The following is a 17,208-nucleotide window of genomic DNA, read 5'->3' as shown; positions in this document are numbered from 1 at the left end:
ACTCTTTTTGAACTTATATTTGGGATGAGAAAACATAAACGATTCTTTTGAACTAAGTGAACACAAGAACGGGAAAACAAACATTCTACATACGAGTTTAGAACAAAAATCCTCAATTCGATTATCATTAGTTACACTTGCCGGGTGTAAGCGAGAACTTATGTTATATGGCCATATGGGTTGACAACCCTCATCTTTGACGGTTCGCTACCGTCTACGGATGAAATATATTTTCGAGAATCAGTGTTTGTTCTAGCACTATGGATGGGGTATACAATGGATGGAATGTTAAGCTTTGATAATTGGGTGCTCGTGAAACAAACTTTTGGAATGTATTACTATTATTTCTTTGATGCAAATCTTGTGGTTCACTTGTACTTACTTACTTAAACCTATGATTTCACCAACGTTTTCGTTGACAGATTTCTATGTTTTTCTCAGGGCTTGCACGATATGTGAAACATGCTTCCGTTTACTATTTGATACTTGCATTGGATGTCGAGTATACATGCATTTCATGGAGCGTCTTTTGACTTTACTTTAAACCGTGTCGTCCAGATTTCATTTGTACCTATAACGTTGTAACATAACTATTGGTTGAACAATTCTTGTAAACTTTGAAACAATCTTTATTTTGAAATGAAGGCGACATATTTTGGTCAAAAGTTATCTAAAAGACTTATAATCAGGTAATGGGACCCACGTAGCCGACGCCGTCACTTGACGATTTGTCGGGGTCGCTACAAGTGGTATCAGAGCCTTGGTTGTAGGGATTTAGAGTTCATTTGTGTCCACCCCGAGTCATAGGGTACATAGGTGAATCTAGACTACAACCGGCATATAGACTGAAGTAGGAATTACTTGACTAATTGTGCATTTATACTCGAACTCTTCAATCATATCTAACTCGTATTCGATCTTGATCTTACGTTGATAAATTTTGTTGACGCGCCACCTTGACTTTATGAGGTAATGTTAAATGCACATGAGAATCAGGGTAATATAATTTCCGGGATTATATTACGGTGATTCATATGGACATTCCGACATTATGACATAAAGAATTTAAGGCGAGTCAAGGAAAATTTTCTCTACATCATCATTCCCTATCATGATTAGTATTATTGAGAATACTAATCAACGATATTCTTGTGTCTTGAAGGAACAATGCCTCCCCGTCGCGGACCACGTAATGAAACTTCCGAACAAGCTTTTCAACGCATGATAGCCACCGCCATAGGTGCGGCTATGGCTAGTATCTCCTCCGACATCAATAACAACCACAACCACAACAACCATGGAGCCGGTAATTCAAACGAGGGTTGCTCCTACAAAACTTTCATGGGGTGCAAACCTCACACCTTCGATGGGACCGGAGGACCGGTTGTGCTCACCCGATGGTTTGAGCAAACAGAAGCCGTTTTTAGCATAAGCGGTTGTCGGGACCAAGACAAAGTCAAATATTCCACCCTCACTTTCACCGGTATTGCTCTCTCATGGTGGAACACGTATGTACAATTAGTGGGAAGCGATAAAGCCCACACACTCTCTTGGACCGAATTAAGAGAAAGAATGATCACCGAATACTTCCCACGCGACGAGACTCGAAGGCTCGAACAGGGTCTAAGGAATTTAAGAACGGTCGGGAATGACCTCGGAGCTTATAATCAACGGTTTACCGAACTAGTCTCAATGTGTCCAAATCTCATGACTCCCGAATCCCTAAGAGTCGAACTTTACATGGATGGCCTCCCTAAGAGCATTCAACACGGGGTAATGGCATCCCAACCCACTAACCTACAAGAGGCTTTAACAAAGGCCCACCAAACTTTAGAAACGGTGAATGAAATGGAAGCACCGGTACGAATGGTCGAGAACCACCCGGGTAACAACAAAAGAAAATGGGAAGCCTCGCAACCAAGCAACCACAACAATAACAACAACTTTTCCAAGGAACCTCTCACCCCCGTCGGCAAGAAAAGTTATGCCGGGACACGACCTTTTTGCAACAAATGCCACAAGCATCATTTTGGTGAATGTGGCAAGCTAATTTGCCATCGGTGCCAAGGTAGTGGTCATATTGCCAAGTATTGTGGAAGTACCGCCCCCGTCACACAAAAGGGGCCCGACGCACCAAAGCCGAGTATTTGCTACAAATGTGGCCAATCGGGTCATTTTAGGAATGAATGCCCAAAGAATAAAGCAAAAACCAACGCGCGCCGTTGAACTTACAACATCGACACCTAGGATGCCCGAGACGATGATGGACTAGTCACGGGTACGTTTCTTCACAACAAACCGTATATTTCATACTTATTCGATTCGAGTACCGTTAGACGTTTTATAACCAAGGATTTGACTCGTGCTCTTTATATTCCACCTCTTTCCCCCAGATACTACTTAGACGATTTAAGCGACCAACGGAAAAATATTGTGTGCCTATAAGTATTATCGGAGGATATACGTTAAGAAATTGAACTCGACACCAATAGAACTAAGGAACTCAAAACCTATTCATTAAGGAGAAATTGTTGCCCTACATTTATGTATAGATTATTGTGAACTAAGAAATTTTCGGTTGGAAACCGATACCCTCTCCCTCGCATCCATGACCTCATGATTATTTGCACGAATCACGTATGTTCCAAATCGACCTCCGTTCCGGTTATCATCAATTGGGGGTTAAGTGAGACGATGTCTCCTAAGCTACTTTCCGAACTCGCAACGTTAGTTGTAAATCTCTCTTAGTAACGTTTGATTTATTTAGGGCTCGCCCGTATCCATAAACCTCTTGAACCGCGTATGCAAATTCATATAGACTAATCTGTTATCGTATTTATAGATGACATCTTAACTTATTCAAGTAAAGAAGGAAAACGAACAACATCACCATCTTAAGCTCCAACTTTTGAGAAAAGAGCAACTCTATACCAAAGTCTCTGAGTGAGAATTTCTGTTGAACGAAGTCCAATTTTCTAGACCATGATATTTATGGTCAGGTCGTTACAATCAATCTCGAAATCAAGCCACATGTAATCAGGAAACTCTCCCAACTCAGACTTGTATTCGTAAAAATCTTAGATCTCACCGGTTGTTACCGAAGATTCATTTCTGACTTTTCTTGTGTTACACAACTTTAAACCTCTTCATGTCTGAGCCTTGAACGTGATTCTTCACACCAACCTTCCTAGCTAAATTTGTATAGCACTAGATGGAACTCAAACATGGAAATATTTCTACTTGAACGCCGAAAGGCATACTCTCTCGTCTCAAAAATCAACATAACTAAAATTCGTTATTTTGCACGAAGAATTCGAATACTAAATTGTGGATCCGATCAATTTTCTCGTCATCCCGTACCACACTACCTACCTCTGTTATTTCACCGTCACCGTCTAATATTACTGGAATTTAAGATAACACACAATCCAACGATACTTCACTCTTCTTTGACTTAACGCCCTTGCGTCACTGATAATCGTCCAACCATTATTCAACCCCGAACTATACAATTACGTGTACTATCTCGTTTCTCTTTCAGACTTCATTTTTTTTTTTTGACAACTAGAGGCACGTTATGGCAACCTCGAGATGTAAGCTCATCCTATTCTAAGTCCTCATTTCACTCCTATCTTTATCGCTCGCTTTTCCGTTTAAAGAAACTCCTTGTAACATTTCTCCATGGATAGAGAAATTCCTCATATTACATTAGTATTCACCACGAGGGTGAATAGTCCTAACGAACATTTTTCGAACCCTAACTGACTTGTTCAAACATATCTTAAGAGATTCTACACCAACACGGTGTATCTTCGTCATTTATCCTGTATCGAAATACTCGTTTCACTTCTAGTGTTACAAGAAACCTTGGGAACCCGCTTAGACACATGTACCGCGTATCTCCCACAACCGACGAACCGAGCAAACGTACGATTCAATCTTGGAAAGACATGTTACAGACTGGTATTGTCACCTTCAGTAGTTCCTCTTACAACGACAGCTATCACTCGTATATTAACGCAGCACTTTCCGAAACCCTATATGACCGCTAATGTCATACCCCTGTTCATTTAACCAAAGCATCAACCACCGAAATCTGAACTCCATCAAGAAACAACAATTGAGATCGTTCAAGTCCGAGAAGGGCTCGAGACAACCCATTGTCGCCAGAAGAGTTATGCCGAACTTAGATGAAAACCCCACCAAACCCAGTGTGTGACCGCGTAGTATTGAGAAACCGCACTTTGGAAAGGTGTAATTCATTTCGGGAAATCGAGGAAGGTTATATCCGCAATATTGAACCTTTTGAAACCTTGGGGCGAATTGGAGCCGCTTCCTACCATTTAGAACTACCGACTCAATTAAGTTTCCGTTTACCTTACATTTCGTGTAACAAACTTAGAAACGTGTCCTGCGGAACAGGAACTTGCAATCCTTCTAGATGCACCAGCTATTGATGACAAACTTCTCTTCATAGGAAAACCAGTTGAAACCGGGGATCGTAAAAAAAAAAAAAAAAAAAAAAAAAATCCAAATTCATGAGAACACTCAAGGACGTACCTTCACTTATTCATAGCATTGACATCTCCGGTCTCGAGTGAGAGGTATCGATTATTATTTCCAACTAAATTTCGGGACGAAATTTCTTTTGAGGTGTGGATAATGTAACATCCCGCATTTTTCCGTTAAATTATTTTAACGCCCGTCTTTTTTTTTTAAATAATACCTTTCGTTATTTAAATTCGTAGTTTCCGTTGACTAACGTTCATAATAATTCCGTCATTTAATTATAACACCTCTCGTTAACTTGCGTTTTAAAAATATTCGATCGGTTAAATCCCGCACCCGCTTCTAAACTCGAGGGACTAAAATTGACACGGGGCAAACTAGTTGACTAGGTCAACTAGTCCACCCCAATCACCACCATTCAATCACCTCCATCTCTCTCTCTTTCTCTCTAGCAAGAACACACACACAAACACCCAATTTAATCATTCATCATCTAAATTCGATCTAGGAGGCTTACAACAAAACAAATTACATATTTGGAATCCTCTCTTCATCCTCTACAATTTGATACCAACTTCATCTCGTTTGGGTAACATTTCTAAAACTCTAGATTTCTCTAAATTCGTGTTTTTGATTTGAAATGATGTTAGTTAGTGTCTATGGCTCGTGTCTAGCATGAATATATGATTTACTTGCTCGATTTGTTGTTTTGAGTAACTAGTTTGAACATTTGAAATGGGTTTGCTTAATCTTGCATTTTGGAAGATTAAATGTTGTTTGATTGTTAAAGTTCATGTTTTAATTGTGTTACTAGTATCACTAGCTTCGTTTTGATGCGTAGGTTGATTAAGAAAACTTCAAAAACCCGATTATTGATTTTTGTGAATTTTGGTTAGGGTTTGTTAGACTTTGAAATGAACTTTTGATGCGTTGAATGCTTGTTAATGTTGTTAGTAAGTGTTTAGATGCAATGTATGCTTAATTACCTTCGAAACGGCATATCGTATGTGTAAATTGGATTCCCGAATCATAAAATACGTTTTACGAACTTGAAACTTTGAAAATAAACCTTTCTTGATCAATTGACGAGTTTTCGGTTATTGTAATTGATGTTTTTGCTTATGAAAGGTAGTTAGTTGTATTCCTCGTCAAAATACCTTTTCGACGATATATGATAGGCATTATAAGTGTTTGCGGGTCAAGAGTTGGGTTGGAAAATGTTTTGGTTCGTGACTTGGACCATTTTTCTGCAAACTGCATGTTTCCCAGGTATTGCGCGCCGCGCATATACCCGCGCGCCGCGCAGAATTAGAAATCCCAGATGTTTGCCTTCGTGGTTAAGTTCTGACCAGGATTTACACTTGGGTGCGCGCCGCGCAACCCATTGCGCGCCGCGCATATGCCCAGCTCATTTTTGTTTTTATTTTTCCTTTCACAAAATGTTTCCCGCTTAACCGTAACTCCGATTAACATGAAACTTGGCCATTCTGCTCATAAATGATTTCTCATCATGGGAAAATTGTCGGATACCCGACCCGACCCCGTTTACCTTGACTTTGACCAAGTTTGACTTTTAGTCAAACTTAATCAAACAATTATACGATCGTTCTAACATGCTTAGTTACTTGTATCGTGCATGAAACTTGACAAATTGATTCACATGCTATATTAATCGAGTCGTAACGAGCCATAGGACTAATTGAACATCTTTGACCGTTTGTGTTTACCGTTATTGATACAACCTATATGTTTAGGTCAAGACTAGCTTTGTCTTTGCACGCGTCTACTTGTTGAAGTACTTTATTAACTCTTGCACTCAAGGTGAGATCATAGTCCCACTTTTACTCTTTTTGAACTTATATTTGGGATGAGAAAACATAAACGATTCTTTTGAACTAAGTGAACACAAGAACGGGAAAACAAACATTCTACATACGAGTTCAGAACAAAAATCCTCAATTCGATTATCATTAGTTACACTTGCCGGGTGTAAGCGAGAACTTATGTTATATGGCCATATGGGTTGACAACCCTCATCTTTGACGGTTCGCTACCGTCTACGGATGAAATATATTTTCGAGAATCAGTGTTTGTTCTAGCACTATGGATGGGGTATACAATGGATGGAATGTTAAGCTTTGATAATTGGGTGCTCGTGAAACAAACTTTTGGAATGTATTACTATTATTTCTTTGATGCAAATCTTGTGGTTCACTTGTACTTACTTACTTAAACCTATGATTTCACCAACGTTTTCGTTGACATATTTCTATGTTTTTCTCAGGGCTTGCACGATATGTGAAACATGCTTCCGTTTACTATTTGATACTTGCATTGGATGTCGAGTATACATGCATTTCATGGAGCGTCTTTTGACTTTACTTTAAACCGTGTCGTCCAGATTTCATTTGTACCTATAACGTTGTAACATAACTATTGGTTGAACAATTCTTGTAAACTTTGAAACAATCTTTATTTTGAAATGAAGGCGACATATTTTGGTCAAAAGTTATCTAAAAGACTTATAATCAGGTAATGGGACCCACGTAGCCGACGCCGTCACTTGACGATTTGTCGGGGTCGCTACAATTACTTGGAATGGATTAGAAAGCTTGGAAGTAAATTAGTAAACTTGAAGGGATTTTTGAAGTGTTCTTGAAGTGTTCTTCCTATGATGATTATAGCTTGATTCTTGAAGTGATTTTTGATGAAGATGATGATTAACTACTGGAAAAATACGTTCATAATAGTGTGTGTGTGTTGAGAGAGAATTAGAAAGAGAATTAGAAGTGAAATGGAGTGAATGATGAGTGGTAATTGGTGAGTGGTGAGTGGGGTTAAAAGGAGTTCTAGTTAGTTGACTAGCTCATGGTAGAAGTTAAAATTGATTAGTCATCCATGAGATAATCAAGAGTGGAATCCCATGCTAGTTCCTATTGGTATATACTCATAGTAAGTACGTTTTGAAGCTGTGTATAATACGGGTAAGAATACGACTAGAATTCTTGATGAAAGAAAAGAATGGAAAAGTAACTGTAACCATTTTCGTTAAGTATGAGTGTTTTGATATATGTCTTGAAGTCTTCCAAAAGTATTTTAATACATCTAAATACACTACATGTATATACATTTTAACTGAGTCGTTAAGTCATCGTTAGTCGTTACATGTAAGTGTTGTTTTGAAACCTTTAAGTTAACGATCTCAATTAATGTTGTTAACCCATTGTTTATTATATCTAATGAGATGTTAAATTATTATATTATCATGATATTATGATATATTAATATATCTTAATATGATATATATACATTTAAATGTCGTTACAATGATAATCGTTACATATATGTCTCGTTTCGAAATCCTTAAGTTAGTAGTCTTGTTTATATGTATATAACTCATTGTTAATATACTTATGGAGATACTTACTTATCATAATCTCATGTTAACCATATGTATATCCATATATATATCGTCATGTCGTTTTTACAAGTTTTAACGTTCGTGAATCGCCGGTCAACTTGGGTGGTCAATTGTCTATATGAAACATATTTCAATTAATCAAGTCTTAACAAGTTTGATTGCTTAACATGTTGGAAACATTTAATCATGTAAATATCAATCTCAATTAATATATATAAACATGGAAAATTTCGGGTCACTACAGTACCTACCCGTTAAATAAATTTCGTCCCGAAATTTTAAGCTGTTGAAGGTGTTGACGAATCTTCTGGAAATAGATGCGGGTATTTCTTCTTCATCTGATCTTCACGCTCCCAGGTGAACTCGGGTCCTCTACGAGCATTCCATCGAACCTTAACAATTGGTATCTTGTTTTGCTTAAGTCTTTTAACCTCACGATCCATTATTTCGACGGGTTCTTCGATGAATTGGAGTTTTTCGTTGATTTGGATTTCATCTTACGGAATAGTGAGATCTTCTTTAGCAAAACATTTCTTCAAATTCGAGATGTGGAAAGTGTTATGTACAGCCGCGAGTTGTTGAGGTAACTCAAGTCGGTAAGCTACTGGTCTGACACGATCAATAATCTTGAATGGTCCAATATACCTTGGATTTAATTTCCCTCGTTTACCAAATCGAACAACGCCTTTCCAAGGTGCAACTTTAAGCATGACCATCTCTCCAATTTCAAATTCTATATCTTTTCTTTTAATGTCAGCGTAGCTCTTTTGTCGACTTTGGGCGGTTTTCAACCGTTGTTGAATTTGGATGATCTTCTCGGTAGTTTCTTGTATAATCTCTGGACCCGTAATCTGTCTATCCCCCACTTCACTCCAACAAATCGGAGACCTGCACTTTCTACCATAAAGTGCTTCAAACGGCGCCATCTCAATGCTTGAATGGTAGCTGTTGTTGTAGGAAAATTCTGCTAATGGTAGATGTCGATCCCAACTGTTTCCGAAATCAATAACACATGCTCGTAGCATGTCTTCAAGCGTTTGTATCGTCCTTTCGCTCTGCCCATTAGTTTGTGGATGATAAGCAGTACTCATGTCTAGACGAGTTCCTAATGCTTGCTGTAATGTCTGCCAGAATCTTGAAATAAATCTGCCATCCCTATCAGAGATAATAGAGATTGGTATTCCATGTCTGGAGATGTCTTCCTTCAAATACAGTCGTGCTAACTTCTCCATCTTGTCATCTTCTCTTATTGGCAGGAAATGTACTGATTTGGTGAGACGATCAACTATTACCCAAATAGTATCAAAACCACTTGCAGTCCTTGGCAATTTAGTGATGAAATCCATGGTAATGTTTTCCCATTTCCATTCCGGGATTTCGGGTTGTTGAAGTAGACCTGATGGTTTCTGATGCTCAGCTTTGACCTTAGAACACGTCAAACATTCTCCTACGTATTTAGCAACATCGTTTCATACCCGGCCACCAAAAATATTTCCTGAGATCCTTGTACATCTTCCCCGTTCCAGGATGTATTGAGTATCTGGTTTTATGAGATTCTCTAAGTACCATTTCTCTCATATCTCCAAATTTTGGTACCCAAATCCTTTCAGCCCTATACCGGGTTCCGTCTTCCCGAATATTAAGATGTTTCTCCGATCCTTTAGGTATTTCATCCTTTAAATTTCCCTCTTTTAAAACTCCTTGTTGCGCCTCCTTTATTTGAGTAGTAAGGTTATTATGAATCATTATATTCATAGATTTTACTCGAATGGGTTCTCTGTCCTTCCTGCTCAAGGCATCGGCTACCACATTTGCCTTCTCCGGGTGGTAACGAATCTCAAAGTCGTAATCATTCAACAATTCAATCCACCTACGCTGCCTCATATTCAGTTGTTTCTGATTAAATATGTGTTGAAGACTTTTTTGGTCGGTATATATAATACTTTTGACCCCATATAAGTAGTGCCTCCAAGTCTTTAATGCAAAAACAACCGCACCTAATTCCAAATCATGCGTCGTATAATTTTGTTCGTGAATCTTCAATTGTCTAGACGCATAAGCAATCACCTTCGTTCGTTGCATTAATACACAACCGAGACCTTGTTTGATGCGTCACAATAAATCACAAAATCATCATTCCCTTCAGGCAATGACGATATAGGTGCCGTAGTTAGCTTTTTCTTCAATAACTGAAACGCTTTCTCTTGTTCATCATTCCATTCAAATTTCTTCCCTTTATGCGTTAATGCAGTCAAGGGTTTTGCTATTCTGGAAAAGTCTTGGATGAACCCTCTGTAGTAACCAGCTAGTCCTAAAAACTGGCGTATGTGTTTTGGAGTTTTCGGGGTTTCCCACTTTTCAACAGTTTCTATCTTTGCCGGATCCACCTTAATACCATCTTTGTTCACTATGTGACCGAGGAATTGAACTTCTTCCAACCAAAATGCACACTTTGAAAACTTAGCGTACAATTCTTCCTTCCTCAATACTTCTAACACCTTTCTCAAATGTTCACCGTGTTCTTGGTCATTCTTTGAGTAAATAAGTATGTCATCAATGAAAACAATGACAAACTTGTCAAGGTATGGTCAACACACTCGGTTCATAAGGTCCATGAACACAGCTGGTGCATTAGTTAAACCAAACGGCATGACCATAAACTCGTAATGACCGTAACGTGTTCTGAAAGCAGTCTTTGGAATATCATCTTCTTTCACTCGCATTTGATGATACCCGGAACGTAAGTCAATCTTTGAATAAACAGACGAGCCTTGTAGTTGATCAAATAAGTCGTCGATTCTCGGTAGAGGGTAGCGGTTCTTGATTGTAAGTTTGTTCAACTCTCGGTAGTCGATACACAACTTGAATGTACCATCTTTCTTCTTGACAAACAAAACAGGAGCTCCCCACGGTGATGTGCTTGGTCGAATGAAACCACGCTCTAAAAGTTCTTGTAATTGGCTTTGCAGTTCTTTCATCTCGCTGGGTGCGAGTCTGTAAGGAGCACGAGCTATTGGTGCAGCTCCTGGTACAAGATCTATTTGAAATTCAACGGATCGCTGTGGGGGTAATCCCGGTAATTCTTTCGGAAATACATCGGGAAATTCTTTTGCAATGGGAACATCATTGATGCTCTTTTCTTCAGTTTGTACTTTCTCGACGTGTGCTAGAACAGCATAGCAACCTTTTCTTATTAGTTTTTGTGCCTTCAAATTACTAATAATATGTAGCTTCGTGTTTCCCTTTTCTCCGTACACCATTAAGGGTTTTCCTTTTTCTCGTATAATGCGAATTGCATTTTTGAAACAAACGATCTCTGCTTTCACTTCTTTCAACCAGTCCATACCGATTATCACATCAAAACTCCCTAACTCTACTGGTATCAAGTCAATCTTAAATGTTTCGCTAACCAGTTTAATTTCTCGATTCCGACATATATTATCTGCTGAAATTAATTTACCATTTTCTAATTCGAGTAAAAATTTACTATCCAAAGGCGTCAATGGACAACTTAATTTAGCACAAAAATCTCTACTCATATAGCTTCTATCCGCACCCGAATCAAATAAAATGTAAGCAGATTTATTGTCAATAAGAAACGTACCCGTAACAAGCTCCGGGTCTTCCTGTGCCTCTGCCGCATTAATATTGAAAACTCTTCCGCGGCCTTGTCCATTCGTGTTCTCCTGGTTCGGGCAATTTCTAATAATGTGGCCCGGTTTTCCACATTTATAACAAACTACATTGGCATAACTTGCTCCGACACTACTTGCTCCGCCATTACTCGTTCTGACACCATTTGTTCTTTTCGTTCTATTAACCTCTGGTCCGTAGACCTCACACTTCACCGCGCTATGACCATTTCTTTTACACTTGTTGCAAAATTTGGTGCAGAACCCCGAGTGATACTTTTCACACCTTTGGCATAGCTGCTTCTGATTGTTGTTGTTGTTGCGGTTATTATTGTTGTTGGGATGATTGTTGTAGTTGCTGTTGTTGTTGTTGTTATTGTTATTGTTGTTGGGCCGTTTGTTGTAGTTGCGATTGATGTTGCGATTGTTGGGATAATTGTTGCGATTATTGTTGTAATTGCTGTTGTTGTTGTTGTATTGGTGATTCTTATCACCGTTTTCCTCCCACTTTCTTTTGACTTGCTTCACATTGGCCTCTTCAGCAGTCTGTTCTTTAATTCTTTCTTCAATCTGGTTCACTAGTTTGTGAGCCATTCTACATGCCTGTTGTATGGAGGCGGGCTCGTGTGAACTTATATCTTCTTGGATTCTTTCCGGTAATCCTTTCACAAACACGTCGATCTTCTCTTCCTCATCTTCGAATGCTCCCGGACACAATAGGCACAATTCTGTGAATCGTCTTTCGTACGTAGTAATATCAAATCCTTGGGTTCGTAACCCTCTAAGTTCTGTCTTGAGCTTATTGACCTCGGTTCTGGGACGGTACTTCTCGTTCATCAAGTGCTTGAATGCTGACCACGGTTGTGCATACGCATCATCTTGTCCCACTTGCTCTAGATAGGTATTCCACCATGTTAACGCAGAACCTGTGAAGGTATGCATAGCGTATTTCACTTTGTCCTCTTCAGTACACTTACTTATGGAAAACACCGATTCGACCTTCTCGGTCCACCGTTTCAATCCGATCGGTCCTTCGGTTTCGTCAAATTCCAAAGGTTTGCAGGCAGTGAATTCTTTGTAGGTGCATCCTACACGATTTCCTGTACTGCCAGATCCAAGGTTATTGTTGGTATGTAGCGCAGCCTGTACTGCGACTATGTTTGAAGCTAGAAAAGTACGGAATTCCTCTTCATTCATATTCACGGTGTGTCGAGTAGTCGGTGCCATTTCCTTCAAAATAGTCAAATGGAACAAGTTAATCATACAGAATATTAAGAGTAGTTAATAGTATTTCGTAGCATAATATGAACTCATTTATAAAAGCTTTTTCTTCATATTAGCGTTTTATAAGTTTAAATTCGGGTAGTACCTACCCGTTAAGTTCATACTTAGTAGCTAATATACAATTCAACTACTACAATTCTATATGAAAAACTGATTATAATAATATTTCGCGTTCAAACTTTTATACAATATTTTACAAACTTACAATACCGCTTATTTTACATAAAGCATGAAATATAGCACACAATAACTTTGATACAAGATAGTTGTGAAGTTAATTCTAGCTAGTACACAAGTCGTTCAGCAAAGGCAATAAAGACACGTAATTCATACGTCCAGAAACAAGTCATGCATTCTGGTTTTTCTAGGACTACTTCCCATCCTTGGTCTTGTGGAACATAACCATTATGGCCGTTGATAAGACAGCGTGTTGTAACGTCGTCAAAGGGACGAGGGTTACGTAATGTCCAACAGTCCCGTAACAATCTAAAAACCTCATTTCTTACCCCAATTACCGACTCCGTCACTTGTGGGAACGTTTTGTTTAATAGTTGTAGCCCGATGTTCTTGTTCTCACTTTGGTGAGAAGCGAACATTACTAATCCGTAAGCATAACATGCTTCTTTATGTTGCATGTTAGCCGCTTTTTCTAAATCACGAAGTCCTATATTCGGATATACTGAGTCAAAATAATTTCTTAACCCGTTGCGTAAAATAGCATTTGGGTTCCCCGCAATATATGCGTCAAAGTAAACACATCATAACTTATGGATTTCCCAATGTGATATCCCCCATCTTTCGAACGAAAGCCTTTTATAAACCAAGGCATTCTTGGAACGTTCTTCGAATGTCTTACAAACTGATCTCGCCTTAAATAGTTGTGCCGAGGAATTCTGACCGACTCTAGACAAGATTTCATCAATCATGTCTCCGGGTAGGTCTCTTAAAATATTGGGTTGTCTATCCATTTTGTGTTTTTATATTGTAAAATAGACAAGAGTTAGATTCATAAAAAAAATACTTATTAATACAAGCAATTTTTACATATATCATAAAGCATAAGCACACTATATTATATATATTACACCACACGAATACAACTATCTTATTCCGACTCGCTCATTTCTTCTTTTCGGTTTTGGTTCGTTTTGCCAAGTTTCTAGGGATATATGATGTTCCCCTAATACGAGCCGTCGTTGTCCACATTGGTTTAGAAAAACCTGGTGGTTTAGAGGTTCCCGGGTCATTGTTACAACTTAAGGACTTCGGGGGTTGACGATGCATATAAAGTTCATCGGGGTTGGAATTAGATTTCTCTATTTTTATGCCCTTTCCCTTATTATTTTCTTTTGCCTTTTTAAATTCAGTTGGGGTAATTTCTATAACATCATCGAAATTCTCGTCGGAATCCGATTCATCGGAGAATTGGTAATCCTCCCAATATTTTGCTTCCTTGGCGGAAACACCATTGACCATAATTAACCTTGGTCGGTTGGTTGAGGATTCTCTTTTACTTAACCGTTTTATTATTTCCCCCACCGGTTCTATTTCTTCTTCCGGTTCCGATTCTTCTTCCGGTTCCGATTCTTCTTCCGGTTCCGACTCTTCTTCCGGTTCCTCTTCGGGAACTTGTGAATCAATCCACGAATCATTCCAATTTACATTTGACTCTTCATTATCTAGAGGTAGACATCTATCACATAATATCAAACACGTTAAGAGATTAATATATCACATAATATTCATATGTTAAAAATATATAGTTTCCAACAAAAATGTTAAGAAATCATTTTTAAAGAAAACACGGTCGAAGTCCAGACTCACTAATGCATCCTAACAAACTCGATAAGATACACTAATGCAAATTTTCTGGTTCTCTAAGACCAACGCTCAGATACCAACTGAAATGTTCCGTTCTTATTAATTATAAACGTTCCATATTAATTGATTTCGTTGCGAGGTTTTGACCTCTATATGAGACGTTTTTCAAAGACTGCATTCATTTCAAAACAAACCATAACCTTTATTTCATCAATAATGGTTTAAAAAGCTTTACGTAGATTATCAAATAATGATAATCTAAAATATCCTGTTTACACACGACCATTACATAATGGTTTACAATACAAATATGTTACAACAAAATAAGTTTCTTGAATGCCGTTTTTACACAATATCATACAAGCATGGACTCCAAATCTCGTCCTTATTTAAGTATGTGACAGCGGAAGCTCTTAATATTCACCTGAGAATAAACATGCTTTAAACGTCAACAAAAATGTTGGTGAGTTATAGGTTTAACCTATATATATCAAATCGTAACAATAGACCACAAGATTTCATATTTCAATACACATCCCATACATAGAGATAAAAATCATTCATATGGTGAACACCTGGTAACCGACATTAACAAGATGCATATATAAGAATATCCCCATCATTCCGGGACACCCTTCGGATATGATATAAATTTCGAAGTACTAAAGCATCCGGTACTTTGGATGGGGTTTGTTAGGCCCAATAGATCTATCTTTAGGATTCGCGTCAATTAGGGTGTTTGTTCCCTAATTCTTAGATTACCAGACTTAATAAAAAAAGGGGATATTCGATTTCGATAATTCAACCATAGAATGTAGTTTCACGTACTTGTGTCTATTTTGTAAATCATTTATAAAACCTACATGTATTCTCATCCCAAAAATATTAGATTTTAAAAGTGGGACTATAACTCACTTTCACAGATTTTTACTTCATCGGGAAGTAAGACTTGGCCACTGGTTGATTCACGAACCTATAACAATATATACATATATATCAAAGTATGTTCAAAATATATTTACAACACTTTTAATATATTTTGATGTTTTAAGTTTATTAAGTCAGCTGTCCTCGTTAGTAACCTACAACTAGTTGTCCACAGTTAGATGTACAGAAATAAATCGATAAATATTATCTTGAATCAATCCACGACCCAGTGTATACGTATCTCAGTATTGATCACAACTCAAACTATATATATTTTGGAATCAACCTCAACCCTGTATAGCTAACTCCAACATTCACATATAGAGTGTCTATGGTTGTTCCGAAATATATATAGATGTGTCGACATGATAGGTCGAAACATTGTATACGTGTCTATGGTATCTCAAGATTACATAATATACAATACAAGTTGATTAAGTTATGGTTGGAATAGATTTGTTACCAATTTTCACGTAGCTATGGTTAAGTTATGGTATCTTCATTTTAAATCCATTTTGAGTGAATCAAATTGCTATGGTTTCATATTGAACTCTATTTTATGAATCTAAACAAAAAAAGTATAGGTTTATAGTCGGAAAAATAAGTTACAAGTCATTTTTGTAAAGGTAGTCATTTCAGTCGAAGGAACGACGTCTAGATGACCATTTTAGAAAACATACTTCCACTTTGAGTTTAATCATAATTTTTGGATATAGTTTCATGTTCATAATAAAAATAATTTTCTCAGAATAACAACTTTTAAATCAAAGTTTATCATAGTTTTTAATTAACTAACCCAAAACAGCCCGCGGTGTTACTACGACGGCGTAAATCCGGTTTTACGGTGTTTTTCGTGTTTCCAGGTTTTAAATCATTAAGTTAGCATATCATATAGATATAGAACATGTGTGTAGTTAATTTTAAAAGTCAAGTTAGAAGGATTAACTTTCGTTTGCGAACAAGTTTAGAATTAACTAAACTATGTTCTAGTGATTACGAGTTTAAACCTTCGAATAAGATAGTTTTATATATATGAATCGAATGATGTTATGAACATCATTACTACCTCAAGTTTAGTAGGTAAACCTACTGGAAGTGACAAGAAATGATCTAGCTTCAAAGGATCTTGGATGGCTTGAAAGTTCTTGAAGTAGGATCATGACACAAAAACAAGTTCAAGTAAGATTTTTACTCGAATTAAGATAGTTTATAGTTATAGAAATTGAATCAAAGTTTGAATATGAATATTACCTTGAATAAGAAAGATAACCAACTGTATATAACAAAGGTTTCTTGATCTTAGATGATTACTTGGAATGGATTAGAAAGCTTGGAAGTAAATTAGTAAACTTGAAGGGATTTTTGAAGTGTTCTTGAAGTGTTCTTCCTATGATGATTATAGCTTGATTCTTGAAGTGATTTTTGATGAAGATGATGATTAACTACTGGAAAAATACGTTCATAATAGTGTGTGTGTGTGTTGAGAGAGAATTAGAAAGAGAATTGGAAGTGAAATGGAGTGAATGATGAGTGGTAATTGGTGAGTGGTGAGTGGGGTTAAAAGGAGTTCTAGTTAGTTGACTAGCTCATGGTAGAAGTTAAAATTGATTAGTC

The sequence above is a fragment of the Rutidosis leptorrhynchoides genome, chromosome 11, assembly GCF_046630445.1.
Source record: "Rutidosis leptorrhynchoides isolate AG116_Rl617_1_P2 chromosome 11, CSIRO_AGI_Rlap_v1, whole genome shotgun sequence".
Lineage (NCBI taxonomy): Eukaryota > Viridiplantae > Streptophyta > Magnoliopsida > Asterales > Asteraceae > Rutidosis > Rutidosis leptorrhynchoides.
The sequence above is the reverse complement of the archived record's forward strand: the minus strand, read 5'-3'. Positions refer to the sequence as shown.